We start from the raw sequence: 25,762 nt of genomic DNA on the forward strand, positions 1-25,762 counted from the left end.
CATCTACCGTGGAAACCTTGAAAAGGAAGCTGAAGACCCACTTCTTGTGACAAGGGTACAATCTGCGGTAACCCTCGCTTCAGCATACCGCTGCACGACTAACTGTACCCTGACCTACTGTATCCTCCCCCATCCCTTGCAGATTGTTTAAGCACCCTCACAGGCAGGATCCTCTCTCCTCTTTTACCAGTCGGTGACCCATTTTGACAGGTTGAGAACCATGGGATAAATGTGGCTGTCATAGTAATAATAATTATAGTACTTGTACTCTGGGTCAATTGATTGCACTTCCCTAGTGTCTAAACCTAATTTGATTTGTTTTGACAGCTTTTTGGCCTGTTTGTAGATGTTGTATATGCATTTTTTTGGTCCCCCCGTTGACTCCTATGGGATTCGGAAATGTCCATTGAAAATTCGACTAATAAATTCTGCGAATGTCTATTCGTTCGTCGAACTTTCCCGAACCGAACATTGAAATGTTCGCTCATCTCTACTCTCAATGAATTTATCTAGTTGTGAAGTGATCATATTGACACCACAGGTGGGTCAAAGAATTTTATACCATTGGGCAGTGAAGAAAAAAATAATTAAATTTTTACCACCAAAATTTTGTTTTAACCCCAGATCTTACATTTTCACACTGAAAATGGGTAAAAATGGCACCAAAATTTGTCCCACAATTTCTGCTGAATGTATAAATACCCATATGTGGATGTAAAGTACTGCTTAGCCACACAGCGAGACTCAGAAGATACAGAGCGCAATTTGCCTCCTGGAGAGCAGATTTTTTTAGAATAGTTTGCAGACTACCTATACAGAGCCCATAAGTGCTAGAAGAGCACAATTCCCCCTCAAGTGATCCCATTTAGGAAATTATACCCCTTTGGGAATTTAACCACAAGTGTGGTGAGGATTATAACTACATGGGTGTTTTCCAGAAACAAGCAGCAGTGGATCCTGCTGAGTGAAAATTGGAAACTGCCATTGTAGTGACCAGTATGTTAGGCCCAGCTTGTGTATCTTGAGACATGCACCCATAAATTACGTGTGCTTCAGAAATGTAAAACATGTGGACACTAACTGCGGTTTAGGCACACTGTGGTGCTCAAAAGGGAGGTGGGCATTTGTATTTGGGAGCACAGAATTTGATGAATTTCTTTTGGGGGGCAAGGGCCATTTCGCTTTTCCAGAGCATTTGTACTACTAGTAACATGGAGGCCCCCTATATTTCCGTTAACAGATGATGGAACTGAGTGGAGAATTGCTTTTTTTGTCAATTGAGTCAAAGCTTTTATTGTGATCCAAAATGTTACGTAAAATGTTCCCATTTATCCTGTGCTCTAGGCTCAGTTCTGATATCGGGGTGTCCATTTAAATCTCCGAGTGACATAATTCAGATGAAACCCCCGAGGGATCCATTCACTATAATGAGGCAGCAGAGTTAGACCTCTTTCACACGTCAGTGTGTCTGGTACGTGTGGTGACAGTTTCCACACGTACCGTAGACACATACACACGAAGACACATTCAAAAGAATGGTTCTGTGCACGTGTGTTTTCCAGAAACAAGCAGCAGCGGATGTTGCTGAATGAAAATTACAAACTGCCATTGTAGGGACCAGTACATTGTAGTAACCAGTACATTGTAGTAACCAGTATGTTGTGGTGCCCAGTAGTGATGAGCGAGCACTAAAATGCTCGGGTGCTCGAAGCTCGGGTCGAGCACATTGGAATACTCGGGTGCTCGACCCGAGCAATAAGCCCAATGTAAGTCTATGGGAAACTCGAGCATTTTTCTTGCGGTCCCCCCAAGCAATCTGCAAAAGGTCAAAAATTGCCCAAATCGATGGGAACAGTGCTCAATTAAACATCAAGCAGGCAGAATATATAGACAGACAGGCAGGCAGGGTATATAGGAGGATGCATGAAAAACATAGCAGGGCACTCAGAACACACTAGTACCCTCCGATTTTCATGCACCCGTCTCTTTAAAAAAGCCGGCCGGCAATTCATCATTGGCATACACCGGTACCCGACAATTTAGAATAGAAAGAATAGAGCACAACACATAGATTAGATAGTTAGAAACATGTCAGTCACATATATAATAAGTACAGTGACATGTTGGTTACTGTACTTGTCATTTAGTGTTAAAATAAAGGATTTATTAAAAAAAAAATTTGCGTGGGGTTCCCCGTAATTTTAGTCTCTAGCGGAAGTTAAGCAGACAGCTGGGGCAGATGTTTGAAGCCTGGGAAAGGGGTAATACCCACGGAGCTTCCCAGGCTACTAATATCAGTCTCCAGCTGAATACCTAGCCTTTACTAGCTATTAAAATGGGGGACCCAAACAAAAATGACATGGGGTCCCCCCTATTTTAATAGCTAGCAAAGGCTAGGCAGACAGCTGGGGGCTGATATTAATATCCCAGGAAGGGTGCCATGAATATTGGCCCCCTCCCAGGCTAGAAACACCAGCCATCAGCCACCCCAGGAATGGCGCATCCATAGGATGTGCCAATTCTGGCACTTAGCCTTGCTCTTCCCACTGCCCTGTAGCAGTGGCAGTGGGGTAATAGGGCTGAGGTTGATGTGAGCTTATAATGCCAGCTGACATCAAGCCCAGGTTCGTAATGGAGAGTGGACTTTAAGACGCCCCCATTACTAACCCCATAGTGAAAGTTAAAAAAACATCAACACTCAGAATAAAATCCTTTAAATGAAATAAAGACATCCTTGTCATCCTTCAGAGACATTGCCTGCGCTCCGCAGTGTCTCTGAAGGACGGCATGCTGGATGGTAGTGTTCTGCTACCATCCAGCCTGCCATTTCAATGCCATCCCAGCATGGGAGAATTGTCCTGCTCAAGTGGTGACGTCATTTGCCAGCACCTCATGCGCAGGAAAATTCTCCCACGCTGTCAGTGACGTGCATGAGGTGAGCTGAGTTGATTGGACATGAACTCGGCTCATCTGTATGCTGTCACAGCCAGACACTGAGTAGCTTCACTGAGGACACCTCTCAGTGTCTGTGGCATGGCAAGCTGGATGGCAGCATTCTGCTGCGATCCAGCCTGTTATGTCAATGTAGCAGAGCTGAAGCCATCCTGGGAACCATGGAAAGGTAAGGATGAGGTTGGTTAATTATTTTACTTTTATTGCAGGAGATCGTTGGCTTCAGCTGGAATGGGCGATACGGTAAGTAGAGTTTAATTTAGAACATTAAAGTATTGTGTCTTTATTTCAATTAAAGGATTTTATTCTGGGTGTTGGTGTTTTTTTAACTTTCACTATGGGGTTAGTAATGGGGGTGTCTTATAGACGCCTCTCCATTACTAACCTGGACTTGATGTCAGCTGGCATTATAAGCTGACATCAACCCCAGCCCTATTACCCCACTGCCACCGCTACAGGGCAGTGGGAAGAGCAAGGCTAAGTGCCAGAATTGGCGCATCCTATGAATGCGCCATTTCGGGGGCGGCTGACGGCTGGTGTTTCTAGCCTGAGAGGGGGCCAATATTCATGGCACCCTTCCGGGGCTATTAAAATCAGCCCCCAGCTTTCTGCCTAGCCTTTGCTAGCTATTAAAATAGGGGGGACCCCACGTCATTTTTTTTTTTGGGGTCTCCCATTTTAATAGCTAGTAAAGGCTAGGTATTCAGCTGCGGGCTGATATTAGTAGCCTGGGAAGCTCCGTGGGTATTACCCCCTTCCCAGGCTTCAAACATCTGCCCCAGCCGTCTGCTTAACCTCCGCTAGAGACTAAAATTATGGGGAACCCCACGCCAATTTTTTTTTTAATAAATCCTTTATTTTAACACTAAATGACAAGTACAGTAACCAACACTGTCACTGTACTTATTATATATGTGACTGACATGTTTCTATCTATCTAATCTATGTGTGATGCTCTATTCTTTCTGCTCTAAATTGTCGGGTACCGGTGTATGCCACTGATGAATTGCCGGCCGGCTTTTTTAAAGAGACAGGTGCATGAAAACACTATTATTTTTTTTAATAAATTGTTTATTTTAACACTACATGACAAGTACAGTAACCAACACTGTCACTGTACTTATTATATATGTGACTGACATGTTTCTATCTAACTAATCTATGTGTGATGCTCTATTCTTTCTGTTCTAAATTGTCGGGTACCGATGTATGCCACTCATGAATTGCCGGCTTTTCATGTTTCACTGTGAGCACTGTTCCCATCGATTTGGGCAATCACTGTAATGCCACAACCACCATGGCTGTGACATTACAGTGAGTGGCAGAAAATCCCTGCATGATTGGTGCTCTAAATAGCGCCAAACATGCAGGGAGAGATGCTAGGGCAAGTACCGAGCAGTGGCGAGCATGCTCGCTCATCACTAGTGCCCAGCTCATGCTTCTGGAGACATGCACCAGTAGATTAGGTGGGCTCTCATCGCTACAGAAATGCCAAACATGTGGAAGCTAACTGTGGTTTAGGCACACTGGGGCTCAAAATGGAGGGGGCATTTGGATTTGGGAGCGCAGACTTTGCTGAATATCTTTTGGAGGGCAAGGAGCCATTTTGCTTTTCCAGAGCTTTTGTGCTACTAGTAACATGAAAGCCCCCTATATTTCTGATAACAGATGACAGATCTGAGTGGGGTCTTTTTTTTTGTGGCTTGAGTTGAAGTTTTTATTGGAAACATTTTGCATAACATTTTGGATCACATTTATCCTGTGTTCTAAGCTGGCCACTTACATCAGGGTTTCCATCTAAATCTCTGAGTAAAGTGATTCAAATGAAAACCCTGAGTGATTCAATCACTATAATGAGGAAGCAGAGTTACTCTGGACTCTGTTTGGCCTTTGTTCAGCGGTGTCCATTTTTTCCAGCGATGCATAAAACTATGGCCAACGGAGCTTTTATGCATGCCTAAAAAGATAGACACTGCTTGATCAAAGACCAGACGGCGTCCACAGTGCCTCGTTATGGGGAATCTTCCAGGGGGTCCATCTGAATCATGTATTTCAGAGATTTAGGCTATGTGCCCACGATGCAGAAATGCTCAGGATTTTTTCCTGAGCGTTTCTGCATCTCCCTGGCAGAAAAAAACGCATGCGGATTGTACATGCGTTTTTCATGCCAGGGACATGCGGAAATGAAGCGGATCTTCACTTGCATTTCCGCATACGGCTTGACAAGCGCTTTCCAGGCGATTTTAGCATCACTTGGAAAGTGCTTGACAACTAGGTCACACTATATAAATCCATGCAAACAGCATAGATTTATATAGTGTGACCTTTAGAATGGTTAAAAATAAAAAAATAAACCTATACTTACCTTCCAATGGCCCGGGGTGTGCTGCTGCGCTCGTTCCTGGCTGCCGGGATATCGTGATGCCCTGTACTGAAGGACCTACCGTCACATGACTGTGACGTCACCGCAGGTCCTACAGTCCAACGCAATGTGCCGGCAAAGGAGAAGGAGTGCAGCGCGGGCCGCCAGAATGTGAATATAATCTTTATTTTTTATTTTATTCTTTTTTCTTAGGTTCTATGGTACCTGGGTGTGGAGGAGAGCCTCCTGTCCTCCACACCCGGGTACTATACGCACATTATAACGTGCAAATTACGCAAGTACAGATGCAGTCTTGCGGAATTGGCGCGCTCTAATGCAAGTCAATGGCGGCAAAAACGCAGCGCTTCCGCAAAATAATTGGTAGTGCTGCTTTTTTTTCCGCAATGATAATCCGCAGAAGAAACTTCCGCAGCATGTGCACAGCACATGCGGATTATCATTGGGGAACATTGCTGCCCTTCTACCATGCGTTTTTAGTGCGTTTCTGCAGCGTTTCCACAGCTGCAAAAACGCTGCGGAAACGCATTAAAAACGCATCGTGGGCACATAGTCTTACACGGAAACCCCAGTGTAACCTCTCAGCGTAAAGCGCAGGATAAATGTGAGCCAAGCCTTACTGCGATCTTTGGGAGGCAGAATGAACAAATCAACAGCAGGTGAAGAACTGGATTTAATTTTTTTTTACGCTGTGCCTCATGCGGTATAACTGATTAGACTACTTAATTCTTTGGGTCGCTACGATTATGGTGATACAGGATTTATATTGGGTCTTTATGTTTGGCTGCTGTCACACACTAAAAGACGCTAGTTTTTGCACCACCATATTTTGAGAGCTATAATTTTTCCATATTTTTGACGACAGAGTCATGTGAGGGCTTGTTTTTGAGGGACAAGTTGACGTTTTTATTGGTAGCATTTTCAGGCACATGACATTTTTTGATCACTTTCTATTCTTGGGAGGCAGAATGAACAAAAACCAGCAATAAAGGAATTGTATTTTTGTTTTTTTTTATGCCATTCCGCATGTGGTAAAATTGATAAAGCAGCTTTATTCTTCATGTTAGTACTATTACAGCGATACCACATTTATATCGTTTTTTAATTTTTTGGCGCTTTTACACAATAAAAACTATTTTAAAGAAAAAATTATTATTTTTGCTTCGCTTCATTGAGAGCTATAACCTTTTTGTTTTTCCACTGATGGAGCTGTATGGCAACTTATTTTTTACTGGACAAGATGAAATTTTAATTGATATCATTTTTATTTACATTCATCTTTTTCATTGCGTTTTATTCCACTTTTGGTTCAGCGGTATGATGAAAAAGCATTGTTTTTGCTTCTTTTTTTTTGTTTACGGTGTTCACTTAAGGGGTTAACGAATGGGACAGTTTTATAGATCGGGCCGTTACGGATATGCCGTTACCAAATATGTGTATTTTTTTTCCATAAAAATATTTAATTATGAGTACAATATATATATATAAATATACATATATATATATATATATATATATATATATATTATTATTTATTTTTCTATATTTTTACATTTTATTTAGTGATGAGCGAGCACTAAAATGCTCGGGTACTCGTTGTTCGAGTCGAGCAAATTGGAATGCTCGAGTGCTCGGACCGAGTAATGAGCCCAATGTAATTCTATGGGAAACTCGAGCATTTTTCCGGCGGCTCTCCCCGGCTTTCTGCAGAGGGACTAAAAATTGCCCAAATCGATGGGAGCAGTGCTCAAATGACATGGGAACAGCATGGGGAAGACCCCTGCAAGCATTTATGACTCCCAGGTCACTGCTGTCAACAATGTTGTCAGAGCTATTACGCCACTTTTACGGGCTCACAATAAAACATACAAAAACAAATCCAAAATGGATTTTCCTGGGAAATATATTAAGGAACATCCTTTCCAGGGTAATGACTTGTACTGTATATAAGGCAAAATAAATAGCCAAAAACAGAAATGCTCCTCCACACTTTGGGCTATGTTCACACGTAGCGTTTTTGATGCGTTTTTGCACTTTTGCATTGCTTTCAACCAAGATAAATGTATTCACTGGGAAATGTAATTTTAACATTTCACAACCTTATCTGGCCATGTGGTGTGTGACACATCATCAGACCCATGCATTCATTGCTGAAAAGACATGGGAACAGCATGGGGAAGACCCCTGGAAGCATCTCTGACTCCCAGGTCACTGCCTAAAAGTGTGCCCATCATAAGTGATCCTTGGTGCATACGAAGATGCCTCCCGCCATGCACCTGTCATTGCAGACTTGCAACAATCACCATCCATGTCCTTGTCCCAGTGCAGCATTCAGTTGTCCCTACCCTATACCTTGGAATGCAAGTGCAAGTATTCAGCCAGCCACCCACCCACAGGCTGCAATACTATACTGCCAAATTTTTGACAGCTGCTTGCACTTGAAATGTGGTCTTTTAGGCTCGTGGAGGCAAAAGCTGTCCACAACCTTATGGCAGCAGCGGCCGGGTGTCCATACTCGGTCCCCAGCCGCCACTATTTCTCCCAGTATCGTCTCCACCTTCCACAAGCACGGGTCCCACAACATTACCCGTGCCCTCCCCAGTGCACTTACTGGGAAGGACCACATAACCACAAACACGTGGACAGGTGAATGTGGCCAGGGACTGTATGGAGCCAGTCCACAGCTTTTTTTGCTGAGTTGTATTTCACCACAGCCATATTCTTTAGCTTGGTGAAAGGACTTGGGAAACCATATCTACCCAGCTGTCATTTCTCCCAGGAAGTGCTCTAAAGCTGCTTGCACTTGAAATGTGTCCTTTTAGGATCGTTTAGCAAAAGCTTTTCACAACCTCATGCCGGCGGCCGGCCGGGTGTCCATACTCAGTCCCCAGCCGCCACTATTTCTCCCAGTGTTGTTGCCGCCTTCCACAAGCACGGGTCCTACAACATTACCCGTGCCCTCCCCAGTGGACTTACTGGGAAGTACCGCCTAACCAAGTGAATGTGGCCAGGGGCGGTACGGAGCCAGTATACAGCTTTTTTTGCTGAGAGTTGTATTTCACCACAGCCATGTTCTTTAGCTTGGTGAAAGGACTTGGGAAACTGTATCTACTCCAGCTGTCATTTCTCCCAGGAAGTCCTCTAAAGCTGCTTGGGAAGGACCGCCTAACCACAAACACGTAGACAAGTGAATATGGCCAGGGACGGTATGGAGCCAGTCCACAACTTGACGGTGAGTTGTATTTCACCACAGACATATTTTTTAGCTTGGTGAAAAGACTGACTTTTGGGAAACCGTATCTACTCTGGCTGTCATTTATCCGTCACCAGGTTCTGCCCATTGTCACACACGACCATGCCTGGCTGTATGTTCAGCAGTGAGAGCCACAGATCAGGCTGCTGTGTTACAGCTTTCAACAACTCTGCAGCGGTGGGTGGTTTGTCACCTAAGCATTAAGCATGTTATCTTCACCACAGCCTGTTGCCGCTTGGCCAAGGCAGTGCTGCAGTGCTTTCAGCTTGTGACTGATGTGGTCATTTCGGAGATGGAGGCCGACCTGGAGGAGGAGGTGCAGGAGCTGAACAATGTGATTACATTGAGGTTACATTGGTGACTCTGGTTTTTATATTAAAGAAAGATCCTACTGTGTATTTTTTTTACGTTATTTTTTAAGACAAATGGATTCACCGGGAAATGTCATTTTAAGATTTTACAACCTTATCTGGCCATGCGGTGTGTGACACATCATCAGACACATCCTGTTTCATTTATGATGGAGGGACTCTGAAAGTCACAAAGTCTATTTTTATAGAGCCATCGGGCGGCCCTTACTATTCTTAAAGGGCCAGCAGTCAGCCTTCGATATTGTTAGAGAGCCATCAGCCGGCTATGCTTTGTTGTTCCTATTATTAACTAGTGGGTCACCAATACTGCTATTGCATATCCAGTGACTGCGAAGGCTGCCAAAAATTTGGAGGAACTCTAATGACCCTTCCAAGAGACGTAGAGGTCAGAGAGCCTCCTAAAAACAATGTTCCCATTATTAGGAAGTGTGTCTCAAATACTGTTTGCCTATGCAGTGAAGCAACGGCTGAAAAAATTTGGGGGAACGTAGATATGTTGATATGGTATATATGGTGGTGATATGGTGGTGGAGGATGAGGATGCGGAGAAGGAAGGGGACAAGAGCAAACAGACAAAATTAGGAAGCGTATACCCATGTCTGGGTGTGAAGACAGAGGTGCATGGGAATAGAGTTAGACCTCTCCCCAAAAAACACTGTATTTGAGTTTATGTTACGCTGCTATCATTCAGTGGTGTTGAGAACTGTGGCCCAATCCAGCCCTTGTTCATTTTTATAAGAGTCAGCCTGTCAGCATTTTCAGTTTACAGGCAGATGTGCCTGTCGGTTATGATTCCACCGGCGGCACTAAAAACCCGCTCTGACAAAACGCTAGCGGCAGGTCAGGCCAGGACCTCCAAGGCATAGAGAGCCAGTTCATGTCACGTGTCCAACTTGGATACCCAATAATTATAAGGCACAGAGGAATCACAGAGGATGTTGGTAAGGTTGGCAAGGTACTCCCTCACCATCTTCCGAAGCTTTGCACTCCTTGTGAGAGTACCCTGCGCCTTAGGGCCTGTGCGATGGGAGAGTCTGAGAAAACTGTTCCAGAACTTTGACAGTGTTGCCCTGCCTCTGCTGCATTGCATTTGTGACTCTCTTGCCAGTACTCCTTGGTTGTCCAAAAAACTGTGACCTCTGCTGCCAGAGTTTTCAGATGGCAATTTTTTTAATAATTCCGCAACAAGGGTCTTCTCATACTACATCATTTTATTAGGCCTGTCCTGCAAGGGAATAAGAGACAGAAAGTTCTCCCTGTAATGTGGGTCTACAAGCGTCATCAACCAGTAATGACTGTCACCCAAAATTTGGACACTGCGAGGGTCATGGGAAAGGCAGCGTAACATAAACTCAGCCATGTGTGCCAGACTGCAAAGAGGCAAGACTTCTGTGTCCTCCCCAAGAGGACGACTGACGGTGCTCGCCTCCTCATCTTCCTCCTCTTTCTCCTCCTCCCTGTCCTCAGGTCATCCATGCTGAACAGACGGTATGACAGTTGTGCAGGTAGTACCGTCTATAGTGAAGGAAACTAGCTCCTGTACTTCCTCCTCTTCCTTATTTTCACCCAATCCACATTGGGATGAGATGAGGCTGGGCTGTGTGTAATCACCCTGTATAGCTCCTTGCTCCTTCTCTTCGTGCTCCGCCTGCAATGCATCCTCTTTAATTAAGAGCAGAGAGCATTTCAGAAGACAGGGAAGCGGAATGGTGACGCTAATTATGGCGTCATCGCAGCTCACCTTCTTGGTGAAGTTATCAAAGTTTTGGAGGATGATACAGATGTCTGACATCCATGTCCACTCCTGAGGTTTTATATGTGGAGTCTGACCTGAATACCGACAACCTTGTTGATGCAGGTAGTCAACAACTGCCCCCTTCTGCTCACAAATCCTTCCCAACATCTACAATGTATAGTTCCAACACGTGGGGACATCACACACCAGTCGGTGAGCTTGAAGCTGCAAATGCTGCTGAAGCACAGCAAGGGCAGCAGAAGCTGTAGCTGACTTTCTAAAATGGGCACACAGGGGGCGTACTTTGACAAGCAGATCCAGCAGATCCGGGTAGGTTTTGAGAAACGGCTGAACCACGAGGTTAAGCAAATGGGCCAGGCATGATAAATGTGTGAGCTCACCTCGCCTCAGAGCCGCCACCAGATTACGGCCATTATCACACAGGACCATGCCTGGCTGTAGGTTCAGCGGTGTCAGCCTCAGATCTGCCTGCTCTTTCAGAGCTGTCCACAACTTTTCAGCGTTGTGTGGTTTGTCACCTAAGCATATTAACTTCAGCACAGCCTGATGCCGCTTGGCCGAGGCAGTGCAGCAATGCTTCTAGCTTGCGACTGATGTGGTCATTTCGGAGATGGATGCTGAAGAGGAGAAGGAGAAGGAGGAGGTGCAGGAGCTGTAGAATGTGGGGGCAACCCAGATTGACCCAGGGCCCACAATCCTCGGCATCGGGAGGACGTGTTCCGTCCCAAGGTCCGACTGGGTCCCGGCTTCCATTATGTTAACCCAGTGTGCCGTCAGTGAGATGTACCTTCCCTGCCCACAAGCACTTGTTCATGTGTCCATAGTTAGGTGGATTTTCTCAGTAACTGCATTGTTGAGGGCATGGCGAATGTTGTGGGACACATGCTAGTGTAATGCGGGGACAGCACATCGGGAGAAATAGTGGCGGCTGGGAACCGAGTACAGAGGGACGGTCGCCGCCATCAGGTTGCAGAAAGCTTCCGTCTCCACGAGCCTAAAAGGCAACATTTTGAGCACAAGCATTCGCAAAATGTGTGAATTTAATAGTGTGTCCTGCAGGGCGTTAGCTGCGTATTTGCGCTTGCATTACAAGGACTGGCGTAGGGACAACTGAACGCTGAGTTGGGATAAGGATGTGGAAGTGCTTTGCTGATGGAGATAGTTGAGAGTGTTCAGCGACAGGTGCAGGGCGGGAGGCATCTTGGCATACACCATGAACAGGGGATTGGCGAGCACGCACAACAGACGATCAAGCAGTGGTGTCACCCACAGACACTGTTGCTGGACCCTGGGGTTCAGCCCACTTAGTAGGGTGCTTTGCTGCCATGTGCCTGATCATGCTGGTGGTGGTCAGCCTGGTAGTTTTGCTATCCCTGCTGATGCTGGCCTGGCAGGTGGTGCAAATGGCCTTTTTGGGGTTAACAGCAGAGTCTTTAAAAAACAAGCAGACTCGGGAAGACCTAACAGTTGTACTGGCAACTTCCGTTGTGTTGATATTACGGGGAATAGTTTCCCGCCTTCTGTCTGTGGACACCACACTGCTTGTTCTTGCCTGTTGTGATGCTATACCTCCCTCCCCCTTTGTGCTTCTGTCCGCGCTCTGCATGTAACCTTGCCAGGTTGGGTCAGTGACTTCATCATCCACCACCTCATCTTCCACTTCCATACCCTGGTCCTCCTCCTGACTTTCTGCAATTGTGTCTCATCATCATCCACCTCTTGTGACAGTTTCCCACCGTCGCCTTTATGTGACCGTGGCTGCTCAAATATTTGGACATCGCTACATGCAATCTCCTCTTGCCCCACTTCAAGTGGACCAGGCGAGAGGCCCGAATCTATAAATGGAAAAGTTAACAGCTCTTCGGAGTGTCCAAATGTGGGATTAGTTGTCTCAGGGCACTCGGCATGGTGGGAGGAATGAGGATTAGGGTGAGGAATATGCAGTCCAGACTCACGGCTACTGTGACTTGACCTTGTGGAAGACAGGGTGGTGGTGGCTAAGTGACTGGAAGCATTATCTGCTATCCAATCAATAACCTTTTCACACTGTTCTGTATTCAATAGTCGTGTTCTGCGGTCCCCTATTAATGGGGACAGGAAGGTTGAGTGAGAAGATGAGAGTGTTTATTGTGGCACAATTTCAGAACAAATGAAGGCCAATATTTTCCACATTCACTACAAATTTCTCGATTTTTATCGCTGTAATATGAAAAGGATCTGGCTGAATTCTGCAGTGGCAACAAGCAAATGGAGCAGAAAAATGCTGTTCTCTGGATTGCTTTTATAGGATTAAGATAAAAAAAAATATTCCTGGCCCCTGATACCTGCAGCTATTTCTAGAAATATCTGTAACAGCAGCAGCAGCAGCAGACAGAACTGGAATGGAGCCTCTTGTGCTGTATGCATTACAGTCTGCCACATACACAGCGTGCCTGAATAGCTCTCATATATATATATATATATATATATATATATTTATGTTGTGGAATACCTAGACTAACAGGACATTCAATAGACCCTCTTGCTATATGCACTGCAGTTTGCCACATACACTGCCTGCCTGCCTGCCTAACTCCTGCTGTCACCACTGAACAGATGCAGCTGGATTAGTCCTCAGAAGGACTATTAGTTCAGATGGATATATATAGACGCTGTGGTATACCTACACTAACTAATAAACAAGCAAATCCCTCCCTAACTCAGCAGCATCTCTCTCTACACTGCCTGTTTCCGGGGTAGACTGTGACGAGCATGGCGTCTCCAGGTCTTATATAGACCTGATAACGCTGTGCGGCCATCCAATCACTGTAATGCCACAACCAACATGGCTATAGCATTACAGTGTGTGGCAGGCAATCCCTGCTTGTTCATTGGCTCTCTAAAGAGCGCCAAACATGCAGGGAGGGGACCTGAGCTCCCACCTGAGCAACCAGGAAATAGTCGCAGAGCGCCGAGCATCTCAAGCAGTGAGATGCTCGGGCGAGTACCAAGCAGTGGCGAGCATCTTCGCTCATCGCTACTTTTATTTCACTTTTTTTCACTTTTTCCCACTATGGGACTTTCACTTTTTGCAGGCTCATTGCTTGTATAGCATAGGAATGAAGGAGCATTGCTTTGCTTTACAAACTGTCAGCGCTGCATGACAGATAAACTTGCTACATCATGCACTGAGCATGATCTCGCAAGTTTGCTAGCTCTGATGACCCGGATGTTGTCATGACGACATCGGGTCACCATAACAATGATCTGGCCCCCACAATGATGTCGCAGGGGTGCCGTTCCAAGGGCAGAGGGGTTTCCTCCCTCTGCCTGCGTTGTAAATGCTGTTATTGATTTAGATCACAGCATTTATAATGTTAAAGTGCCAGAAGCAGTGCGTCACTGCTCCTGGCACTGAGTACCTGGTGTCAGCTGTCAGAATCAGCTGACACCTGGCGGCAATAGCGCGCACACAGCGATTGCCATGATATATCCATATGTTCAAGGTTGGTAAGTACCTAGTTACCTGAACGCATGGCTATGTCGAAGGTCGTGAAGGGATTAAAGAGGTGGTTCAAAGTCCAAAGTAATTTTCATCATAAATCCCTATCTATTTAGTGCCATAATTAAAACTATTTTGTAATATGCTTGAATTAAAAATTCCCTATCCTTCCCTAACTACATTAACTGCTTTTCTTTTTTTTCAATTCCTTTTTGATTGCACTTTGTTTTAGAATCCCAGTGCATGCTGGGATTCTCAAGCAAAGCATCATCAGGCTGAAGTAACCCCTACCCTCTCCCTGAAATAAAGCATCATCAGTGCCAGCTCAGATCATTAGTAACGAGCTGGTAACAGAGATAAGCGCCCCCCACCACCCCGCACGCAATTGACATCACCGGTCTTTGCACGCCGGGTATTCTGATAGACTCTTCCCCCTGATGACGCTTTCTTTGAGTATCCCAGCATGCACTAGGATTCTCAAATGAAGTGTCGTTAAAAAGAAAGTGAATAAAAAAAGAAAAGCAGTTAGATAGTGTAATTAGGGAAGAAAAGGGAATTTTTAATTCAAGTATCTGAAAATAGTTTAGATTATTTCACTAAATAGATAGGGATTTAGGATGAAAATTATTTTGAACTTTGGACCACCCCTTTAATGTGATAATCTACCCCTCTATAGAAGAAATGGAAAATTAAGTATGTAGGAGTCTTATGTGTAATAATGTCTGGTTTATTATAAAATATGTAATGCAGAAAGAGAGGTACTGTAAATAAAAAGGCTAAAGAAAATATAAGGTATAAATTACAGTAAAAAACATGGATTTGATTAGTTTAATTTCATGAAATTATCCATCAATTTTTTTTCAGTTTCTTTCTAATTATACATATTTACTGTTTGTTTAAGCATTAAGGCTGTTCTCATTAACAAACTTCTAAATAGCATGTTGTTTTGTCTATATACAGATAATTGCAAGGGAGCTAGAGTACAAAAGTAACAAATCAGAAATTGAAGAATGTGTGAATATATTAAAGAGAATGCAGATTTTGCATCAAAAAGTGTATGGTGGAACAAAGACAAAGTGCTGTCAACAGCTGTTTCACATGCAGTCACTTTCTTACAGCGTAGTAGAGTTCTAACAAAACATTGGTGTGAGCTGATTAAATTAATTGATGTAAAACTTGCACTCCCTCATAATTAGAGAATGTTGCCTGAGAAAACAAAGCTATTCATTGCATAACTATACCGTGCCATAACTATGCCACTGAGCAAATATATCTTTGAAACTTGTTACCAATGAAATGTTTAGAGCTGAGTAAGAAGCACAATTTTATATTAAATATCAAGAATATAATGTAGGTATTGTGACAAAGTCACTGGCAGAATACTGGAGGGGAGAGACTTTTTGCTTCAGTGATGTAAAACATGGAGATTTCTCCTGCACAATAGGTGCAGAGAGGGTTAATAGTCAGAGTTACAAAGGCATGCTTTACAGGTGGATAGCTAAGTGCTGGGAGGGAAGCTATCCACCCTATCTCCACTCCAGCCTTTTGACTCAGGAGGTGGTCAGCATCTGGAAATCTTAGACTATTGTAGATCCTGCCCCACCTGCCAGATAACCGCGCCCACCTTCCATTTCCATAGTCCCTTAGGTCCACTACCGGTGATAGATGTCCCCTTTGAGAAAATTATTATGGACCTAGTAGGGCCTTTAGCCAATTCAGCCCGGGGCCACCAATACATTCTGGTGGTCATGGACTATGCGACCCGGTATCCAGAAGCGGTACCGCTAAGGAACTCATCAAGTAAGTGCATTGCCAGGGAACTTGTCCATATATTTGCCAGGACCGGTCTGCTGAAGGAGATACTAACTGATCAAGGGATCCGGTTCATGAGCAAGGTGATGAAGGAGCTGTGTAGGGTCCTCCAGATTACCCAGCTGCGACCCTCCGTTTACCATCTGCAGACAGACGGCCTAGTAGAGCGCTTTAATAAAACCCTAAAAGCAATGCTCAAGAATGTCGTAGAAAAGGATGGACGTGACTGGGACTACCTGCTGCCGTTCCTGCTTTTCTCAATAAGGAAGGTTCCTCAAGCCTCCACTGGCTTTTCTCCATTTGAGTTACTGTATGGACAACATCCGTGAGGGCTCCTGGGTATCGCTAAGGAAACCTGGGAAGCCCAGATGCAGCAAAGAATGGTGAAAGTGATGCCTATCATGAAGGTGCATCTCATCCAGGCGCAGGAGGCCCAGGCAAGGGTCTATAACCTATCTGCGAGCCCGAGGCAGTTGCAGCCTGGGGACCATGTTTTGATCCTAATCCCTGTAGCATCGGCGTCTCTGCCCCGTGCTAGGCAGAGACGCCGTCCCTCTCACCTCCCCACTCCTGGCGCGGCGTCCTCCAGCGCTTCTCTCCCCGCTGCTTCCGGCACGCGCTCCTTCCCCGGCAGTGTGCTTAGGGCACGCGCGCGCGTGCTCGCTCCCCCACTCTTAAAGGGACCGCGCGCGCCGTCCTAAGGAGTCCCCGGCCAATTGCCGGAGGACCTCCCATTTATAAGGCACCTCCTCCAAAATGGAGGTGCCCGAGCTATGTTGTTTGCACTGTGTCTCACCTGTGCTTCAGCCCTCAGGTTCCGCTGCTAGCCTGACTTCCCGTCCTGCATGCCAGCCTGTTACTTGCCTAGTCCGTCTGACCGCTCACCTGGGAGCATCTTCTACTTACCTGCCTTGTCTGCCAGTCCGCTCACCTGGGAGCGTCCTTCAGTTACCTGCCTGTTACCTGCCTCGTCTGTCAGACTGCTCACCTGGGAGCGTACACCAGTTACTTGCCTGTTACCTGCCTTGTCTGCTGACTGCTCACCTGGAAGCGCCCACCAGTCACCTGCCTGTCTCCTGCCTCGTCTGTCAGACTGCTCACCTGGGAGCATCCACCAGTTACCTGACTGTTTCCTGCTGTCTCAGTCTGGCCGCTCACCTGGGAGCGCCCGCCAGCTACCTGTCAGGTACCCGCCTCGCCTGTCTACCCAGAGACTGCCCCGGTCACTTGCCGTGACCACCTGCCTATCTACCCAGAGACTGCCCCGGTCACTTGCCGTGACCACCTGCCTATCTACCCAGAGACTGCCCCGGTCACTTGCCGTGACCACCTGCCTATCTACCCAGAGACTGCCCCCATCACTTGCCGTGACCACCTGCCTGTCTACCCAGAGACTGTCCCCGTCACTTGCTGTGACTACCTGCTTGCCCTCCCTGGGAGTCACCCGCTTCCTTACAAGGACTTCCCCCTAGTATTGCAGCTCAGAGGTTCCACTTCCCGGACCCGTAACAGTTAGCTCGGGCCCGTAACAGTTAGCTCGGGCCATGGAACCCGGTGGCACCCAAGCTCCCTCGCTCTCTGACCTATACCATGAACTCTCCCATCAGAGATCCCAGCAGGAGTCCATCCTGAACCACCTGCAGAATGTCAACTCCCGCCTGGACACACTGTCTGCTCCACCAGCAACCACCGCTAGTGTCACGAGTCGCACCCCGGCTGCACCGTTGCCCACCAATACCATGGCATCCTGTCCCGGACCCCGGCTGTCTGCACCTCCTCGCTTCGGAGGCGACCCCGCTCAAGCTCGGGGCTTCATAAACCAGTGCACCCTGCACTTTGAACTCTTGACTCACCAGTTTGTCTCCGACCGGGCCAAAGTGGCCTTCATCTTGTCCCATCTCACTGGGGAGGCACTGGCATGGCTTAACCCCCTGTGGGAGAGAGGGGATCCTCTGGTGTCCGACCTGTCGTCTTTCCTCATTGCTTTCCGGAGAGTCTTCGATGAACCGGGACGAAAGAATTCATCTGCCTCCTCTTTGCTACGTCTCCGTCAAGGGAGTCTCACCGTGGGCCAATATGCCATACGGTTCCGCACCCTCGCTTCTGAGCTTGCCTGGGATAATGAGGCCCTGGTGTCCGTCTTCTGGGAGGGCCTTTCCGGTCGGATTAAAGATGAGCTCGCCGGTCGGGATATTCCTACCACCCTGGATGACCTGGTGTCGTTGGCTACCCGGATTGACATCCGGTTTCAAGAACGCACCAAAGAGACCACCCGTGAGAGAAGGTTTCCCCGCCTAGCTCCTACTTTCCAGAAACCTGTCTCCTCTTCTGTCACTCCCCGGGCACACTCACCCGAGCCCATGCAGGTCGACCAGACCAAGATGGTCAAATCTCGCCAAGAGTCTTGCCGAGCCGAGGGGAGCTGCTTCTATTGTGGCAGTAAGGAGCACTTGATTCGTTCCTGCCCGGAGAGGCCGGGAAACTCCAGTGTCTAGGACCGCTCGGAGAGGTTGCCCTAGACAAAAATAAATCCTCTCCAACCCTGACTTTGTCTGTATCTATCTCCTGGGGAGAGACCCGTCACTTTGAACTCGCCCACCTGGATTCTGGATCCGCTGGAAACCTCATCTCTCAGTCCCTGGTTGAGAAATACCGTATTCCCACCAAGTCTCTGGCTGAACCCTTGTCTGTCGCCTCAGTGGATGGAAGACTCCTTCCGGTGACCATCCTGCTCGCCACAGAACCCATAACCCTGCAGGTGGGAATGCTGCACTCTGAGGTAATCTCCTTCCATGTGTTGCCCGGACTCTCCCACTCCCTATTGCTAGGTCTACCTTGGCTCCAAACACACGAACCCGTGTTGAACTGGCATTCCGGTGAAGTACTCCGGTGGGGGCCGGACTGCCATAAGACCTGCCTGGTTCCGGTTCGTCCGGTTCGTCCTCCACCTACCCCAGCTAATTTACCCGGTCTTCCGGCTCCTTACTGGACCTTTGCTGATGTCTTTGGTAAGAAGGAAGCAGAGACATTGCCGCCTCATAGGCCATATGATTGCCCGATTGACCTGGTTCCTGGCGCCACTCCACCCCGTGGGCGTATTTATCCGTTGTCTGCGGCCGAAACCCGGGCCATGTCTGAGTACATAGAGGAGAATCTGGCCAGGGGATTCATCCGGAAGTCTACTTCCCCGGCTGGAGCCGGATTCTTCTTTGTCAAAAAAAAGGATGGCTCGCTACGCCCCTGTATTGACTTTAGAGGACTCAATCAGATCACGGTTAAAAATAAATACCCCCTTCCGCTCATCTCCGAGTTATTTGATCGCCTTAAAGGCGCCAGGATCTTTTCCAAGCTGGATCTACGTGGAGCGTATAACCTGGTCCGTATCCGTCAGGGAGACGAGTGGAAAACGGCATTTAATACCCGTGACGGACACTATGAGTACCGTGTGATGCCCTTCGGTCTCTGCAATGCTCCCGCCGTCTTCCAAGAACTGGTCAACGACATCTTCCGTGACCTTCTTTACTCCTGCGTGGTGGTATACCTGGACGACATCTTGGTCTTCTCTCCGGATCTTCCCTCACACCGGAGGGATGTTCGTCAGGTCCTGCTGAGGCTCAGGCAGAACCACCTCTATGCTAAATACGAGAAGTGCCTTTTTGAGCAGACCTCTCTTCCATTCCTGGGCTATGTTATCTCCCAGACGGGTTTGCGAATGGATCCTGAGAAGCTCCCTGCTGTCCTAAAGTGGCCCCGTCCGGAGGGCTTGAAGGCGATACAGCGATTCCTGGGCTTCGCTAATTACTATCGTCTCTTCATTCCTCACTTCTCGTCTCGGACTGCGCCCATATCTGCGCTCACCCGTAAGGGAGCAAATCCCAAGGTATGGCCACCCGAAGCTGAGGAGGCCTTCCTTTCCCTGAAGCAAGCCTTCTCCTCTGCCCCTGTGCTGCACCGTCCGGACTGCAACAAACAGTTCTACCTGGAGGTTGATGCTTCCGCCTCTGGAGCCGGAGCGGTGCTCACCCAAAAGTCTTCTTCCGGGAGAATGGTAACCTGCGGCTTCTTCTCTAAAATCTTCTCCTCCTCTGAGCGCAATTACTCCATTGGAGACCGAGAACTGTTAGCTGTTAAATTGGCGCTGGAGGAGTGGCGTTACCTGCTTGAAGGGGCTCTATACCCGGTGATCATCTACACGGATCACAAAAACCTGGCATATCTCCAAAATGCCCAGAGACTTAATCCACGTCAGGCCCGGTGGTCTTTGTTTTTTGCCCGCTTCGATTTCATCCTTCATTTCCGCCCGGCGGACAAGAATGTCAAAGCTGATGCCTTGTCCCGATCCTTCCTGTCCTCCGACCAAGAGGAGGAGCCTATGCACATTATCGACCCCTCCAAGGTGATGAATGTGGCCCCCCTGGATTTGACTCGTCTTCCACCCGGCAAGACGTTCGTGGTGCCTCCTGACCGTGAGAAGGTTCTTCACTGGGGTCATTCTTCTAAACTTGCTGGCCATGCCGGCCAAAAAAAGACCTTCCTACTCATTTCCCGGCATTACTGGTGGCCTACCCTGCGTAAGGATGTGGTAGACTTTGTCTCTGCATGTTCATCTTGTGGCCGCAACAAGGTTCCCAAACACTTACCAGCTGGTCATCTCCTGCCGCTTCCCATACCTGTTTCCCTGTGGCAACACATCGCTATGGACTTCATTACCGATCTTCCTGTCTCTGCCGGGTGTACTGTCATTTGGGTGGTCGCTGACCGCTTTTCTAAAATGGCCCACTTCATTCCCCTGCCTGGTCTTCCATCTGCACCTGAGCTGGCTAAGGACTTTATCCGCCATATCTTCCGTCTTCATGGCCTACCCCTCCACATCGTGTCGGATTGAGGAGTTCAGTTCACCTCGCGCTTCTGGAGAGCCACATGTAAACTGCTGGACGTCACCCTGGACTTCTCCTCCGCTTACCACCCTCAGTCCAATGGTCAAGTGGAGCGGATCAATCAGATCCTTACCAGCTATCTCCGGCACTTTGTTAATGCCCACCATTCTGATTGGGTGGACCTCCTCCCTTGGGCCGAGTTCTCTTACAATAACCACGAGAGCGAGTCCTCTTCCAAATCCCCGTTCTTTGTTGTCTTTGGCCAGCACCCCCGGATTCCGTTTCCCGTCTCCGCCTCTGTGGACAACCCTGCCGCGCAGTCTCTTGTCAGCGAGTTTTCTACCATTTGGGAGAGTACTAGATCCGCACTTCTTCTGTCCTCCGAGCGGATGAAGAGATATGCTGATAAGAGACGTCTGGATCGGCCTCAATTCCGTCCGGGAGACAAGGTTTGGCTCTCCTCCAAACATGTACGGCTCAAGATACCCTCCTACAAGTTAGGTCCTCGCTTCATCGGCCCATTCGAAACCCTCAGGCAAATAAATCCGGTGGCCTACAAACTAAAACTCCCGGCCACCTTACGGATTCCTAACTCCTTCCATGTGTCTCTCCTCAAACCCGTTGTCTTTAACTCTTTTTCCAATAATCCAGGTGCCCCTCCTGCTCCGGTTTCCGCTGATGACGTCTTTGAGGTAGAGAGTATTCTGGCCTCCAAGAGGGTAAGAGGAAAGACCTTTTTTCTGGTAGATTGGAGGGGGTTTGGTCCTGAGGAGAGAACTTGGGAGCCCAGGGAGAACATCAACGCCCCGCTTCTCCTTGAAAAATTTCTTTCTGGCCAAAAAAAGAGGGGGCCTAAAGGGGGGGGGTACTGTAGCATCGGCGTCTCTGCCCCGTGCTAGGCAGAGACGCCGTCCCTCTCACCTCCCCACTCCTGGCGCGGCGTCCTCCAGCGCTTCTCTCCCCGCTGCTTCCGGCACGCGCTCCTTCCCCGGCAGTGTGCTTAGGGCACGCGCGCGTGCGCTCCCCCGCTCTTAAAGGGACCGCGCGCGCCGTCCTAAGGAGTCCCCGGCCAATTGCCGGAGGACCTCCCATTTATAAGGCACCTCCTCCAAAATGGAGGTGCCCAAGCTATGTTGTTTGCACTGTGTCTCACCTGTGCTTCAGCCCTCAGGTTCCGCTGCTAGCCTGACTTCCCGTCCTGCATGCCAGCCTGTTACTTGCCTAGTCCGTCTGACCGCTCACCTGGGAGCATCTTCTACTTACCTGCCTTGTCTGCCAGTCCGCTCACCTGGGAGCGTCCTTCAGTTACCTGCCTGTTACCTGCCTCGTCTGTCAGACCGCTCACCTAGGAGTGTACACCAGTTACTTGCCTGTTACCTGCCTTGTCTGCTGACTGCTCACCTGGAAGCGCCCACCAGTCACCTGCCTGTCTCCTGCCTCGTCTGTCAGACTGCTCACCTGGGAGCGTCCACCAGTTACCTGACTGTTTCCTGCTGTCTCAGTCTGGCCGCTCACCTGGGAGCGCCCGCCAGCTACGTGTCAGGTACCCGCCTCGCCTGTCTACCCAGAGACTGCCCCGGTCACTTGCCGTGACCACCTGCCTATCTACCCAGAGACTGCCCCGGTCACTTGCCGTGACCACCTGCCTATCTACCCAGAGACTGCCCCGGTCACTTGCCGTGACCACCTGCCTATCTACCCAGAGACTGCCCCCATCACTTGCCGTGACCACCTGCCTGTCTACCCAGAGACTGTCCCCGTCACTTGCTGTGACTACCTGCTTGCCCTCCCTGGGAGTCACCCGCTTCCTTACAAGGACTTCCCCCTAGTATTGCAGCTCAGAGGTTCCACTTCCCGGACCCGTAACAATCCCTACCATTGAGAGCAAGTTCCTGGCCAAATGGCAAGGCCCGTACGAGGTGGTGGAGAAAATCAGTGAAGTAAATTATAAAGTCCACCAACCTGGCTGAAAAAAGACGCATCAAGTATACCAAGTAAACCTGCTCAAGTCGTGGTGAGCCCGGGGACCTGTGGAAGCTCCTTGCCTGGGAGCCGCTCCTGGAGGCAAGTTGGAAGAGGTCACGATAGCAGAGACTCTATCGCCAGCCCAGAAGCAATAATGTTGAGAACTGCTGCAGCGGAATTGTGACCTGTTCTCAGAGTTGCCGGGCATACTCAGGTGGTAGAGCATGACTTGCTAACAAAGGGGAGTAGAGGTTTTGTAACGACTACCGCCGGCTGAATGAGGTGTCCAAGTGTGACGCATACTCAATGCCCCGTATCGATGAACTCATCGAGAGGCTTGGACATGCGAGGTATATCACCACCCTCGAACTGACGAAGGGCTACTGGCAGATCCTCATGTCCCGGACGGCCAAGGAGAAGACGGCTTTCTCAACACCTGATGGATGTTTCCAATACACTCGGATGCCGTTCGGACTGCAGAGGGCCCCAGCCACCTTCCAGAGGGCTATGGATTGGATCCTAGCCCCACATAAGAAGTATGCCGCAGCTTACCTTCACGACATTGCGATATTTAGCCCAGGCTGGGCTAATCATCTACCTAAGGTACAGGCAATTCTGGATGCTCTAAGGAAGGTGGGATTTACAATAAATCTGAAAAAATGCGCCTTTGGAAAAGAAGAAGCCAAGTACTTGGGCTATGTAGTCGGGAGAGGTGAGATAAAGCCACAAGTCAATAAAGTGGAGGCAATCCAGAACTGCCCGCAACCGCTCTCCAAAAAGCAAGTGCGAGCGTTCCTGGGAATGGTGGTATATTACCGGTTGTTTATCCCAAATTTTGCCATGATGGCCACGCCACTCACAGATCTCCTTAAAGGCACCATATCAACGATGGTGAAATGAACGGAGGAAACAGAGACGGCATTCCAACGATTGAAGCTAGCACTGTGTAAGCAGCCGGTCCTGGTTGCACCAGAACCAGACTTTGAGAAAGAGTTTGTGGTCCAGACAGACGCTTCAGAGGAGCCGTACTCTCTCAAGAGATAAATGGGGAAGAACATCCCATTCTCTATCTGAGCCGAAAGCTGTCGTCCTGCGAGAAAAACTACGCGATAGTAGAAAAAGAGTGTCTAGCCATAAAATGAGCAGTAGATACACTGAGATACTAGCTACTAGGCTGGAAGTTTAGGTGGTTCCTAGCACTATAAGACTTTAATTTTCATGTAGAGCACAGGTCCAGGAAACTACATGGAAATGCTGATGCCCTCTCTAGAATTCCCTGTCTTGTGTCTGAAGGTGCCCAATCCCCCGGTTTTTGGTAGAGGTGGGGTATATGTGACAAAGTCACTGGCAGAATATTGGTGGGTAGATACGTGTCTCTGAGACTTTTTGCCTTAGTGATGTAAAACATGGAGGTTTATCCTGCACATTAGGTGCAGAGAGGATTTATAGCCAGAGTTACAAGGGAATGCTTTACAGGTGGATAAATAAGTTCTGGGAGGGAAGCTATCCACCCTATCTCCACTCCAGGGCGTGGTTTAGGGGCTATAAAACGCCAGCCTTTTGACTCAGGAGGTGATCAGTATCTGAAAGCCAGCTCCAGAGAGAGGAGCGTGTGTTTGTTCCTGCTAACCTTGAACCATGTGCTTTTTTTTTTGCTAACCCGGAGAGACCGGACCCCAGCCAGTGCAAGGACTTTGCTGGACTCTTTTCTTGCTGCTAGGCCAGATGGGCTGTGTTTCTTTTCATGAACTTTACATTGGTTTATGCTGCTCAAATAAACCAAATGAAAATTTAAGAGACAATGTTCCGTTTATACCTCAATGCATAGCCGAGTGAGCTGATCTACCACAGTATGATCTAAAGAAGGGTGTCTGGAACTTTCTTAGTGGACTTCATTAATTAAACCATAGTGATTCTGGGGCATCATCAATTTACATAATCCTCCGCAGAACACCAAATACCATCATGTAGCATCCAATGTAACCCTCAATAACAACAAATATCACGAGGTAGCACCAAACAAATATCATACTGCAGCACAAAATACTCCCCAGCAGCAGAGCCAAGTAAATACCACAGTGCAGCACAAAATACTCCCCAGCAGCAGAGCCAAGTAAATACCACAGTGCAGCACAAAATACCCTCCAGCAATGCCAAGCAAATATTACAGTTCAGCACTGCTGACAGCAGCAATTCCCACCTTCTCACCACTACTACAGTAACAACAGCATTGTCCCTATTACCACCCTTTATCCTAATGGCAGCTACATTGTCCTCCTACCAACCTCTCCCCCATTTGCCCCAGCATCAGCATTCTATTCATTCATCACCCTATGGCACTAGAACTCCTCACAGAAATTCTTCTTCATTGGCACCAACATATTCCATATCTCAGTTCCTCCAAGACTTACAATAGTATCTCCATACTACAGGAAAAGGCAGATTGATTGATGTTGGCAGTTGGAGTGATAGTATCAGGAAAATTCCTCTCTTACATCCTCTATAATTTATTCATAGTCTCTAGACTTACGAGACTTAGACTACTCGTACCTTCAACTATTAAGTGCAGGACTTGTGACTATGAAGTCCAAACCAGTTCTTCACTAACTCTTAATCTATGGTCACACCAACATATATTTTCTCATCTGAGAGAATCGGATCAATTATGATTATCATAGTTTGGGCAGAGTGTCATCACAGCGTGTTCTGATTTTCTCAGATGAGAAGAAAATGGAGAAAAAAAATTCTCGATCTTCTCCATTTTGTCAGTCCATGGAAATCGAACTGCACTCGGATGTGATCCAAGTGCAGTCTGATGGTTTCCATGCACTCATTGAAATGTATGACTGAGTGCAATCCTAATATCCCATGAAACTCAGGCATGCTGCAATTTTTTTTTACCTGGACCGGCTCTG

The 25,762-nt window shown here is 47.8% G+C and overlaps 1 pseudogene; it reads left to right on the plus strand.

Annotated features, from left to right (window-relative positions):
- Window positions 1–25,454, plus strand: part of LOC141258560 (uncharacterized) — a 113,005-nt pseudogene extending 87,551 nt beyond the window's left edge.
- Window positions 25,455–25,762: the final 308 nt, after the last annotated feature.

Source organism: Phyllobates terribilis, unplaced genomic scaffold, assembly GCF_046119375.1.
Source record: "Phyllobates terribilis strain yellow unplaced genomic scaffold, ASM4611937v1 Scaffold_3__8_contigs__length_932513732, whole genome shotgun sequence".
Classification (NCBI taxonomy): Eukaryota; Metazoa; Chordata; class Amphibia; order Anura; family Dendrobatidae; genus Phyllobates; species Phyllobates terribilis.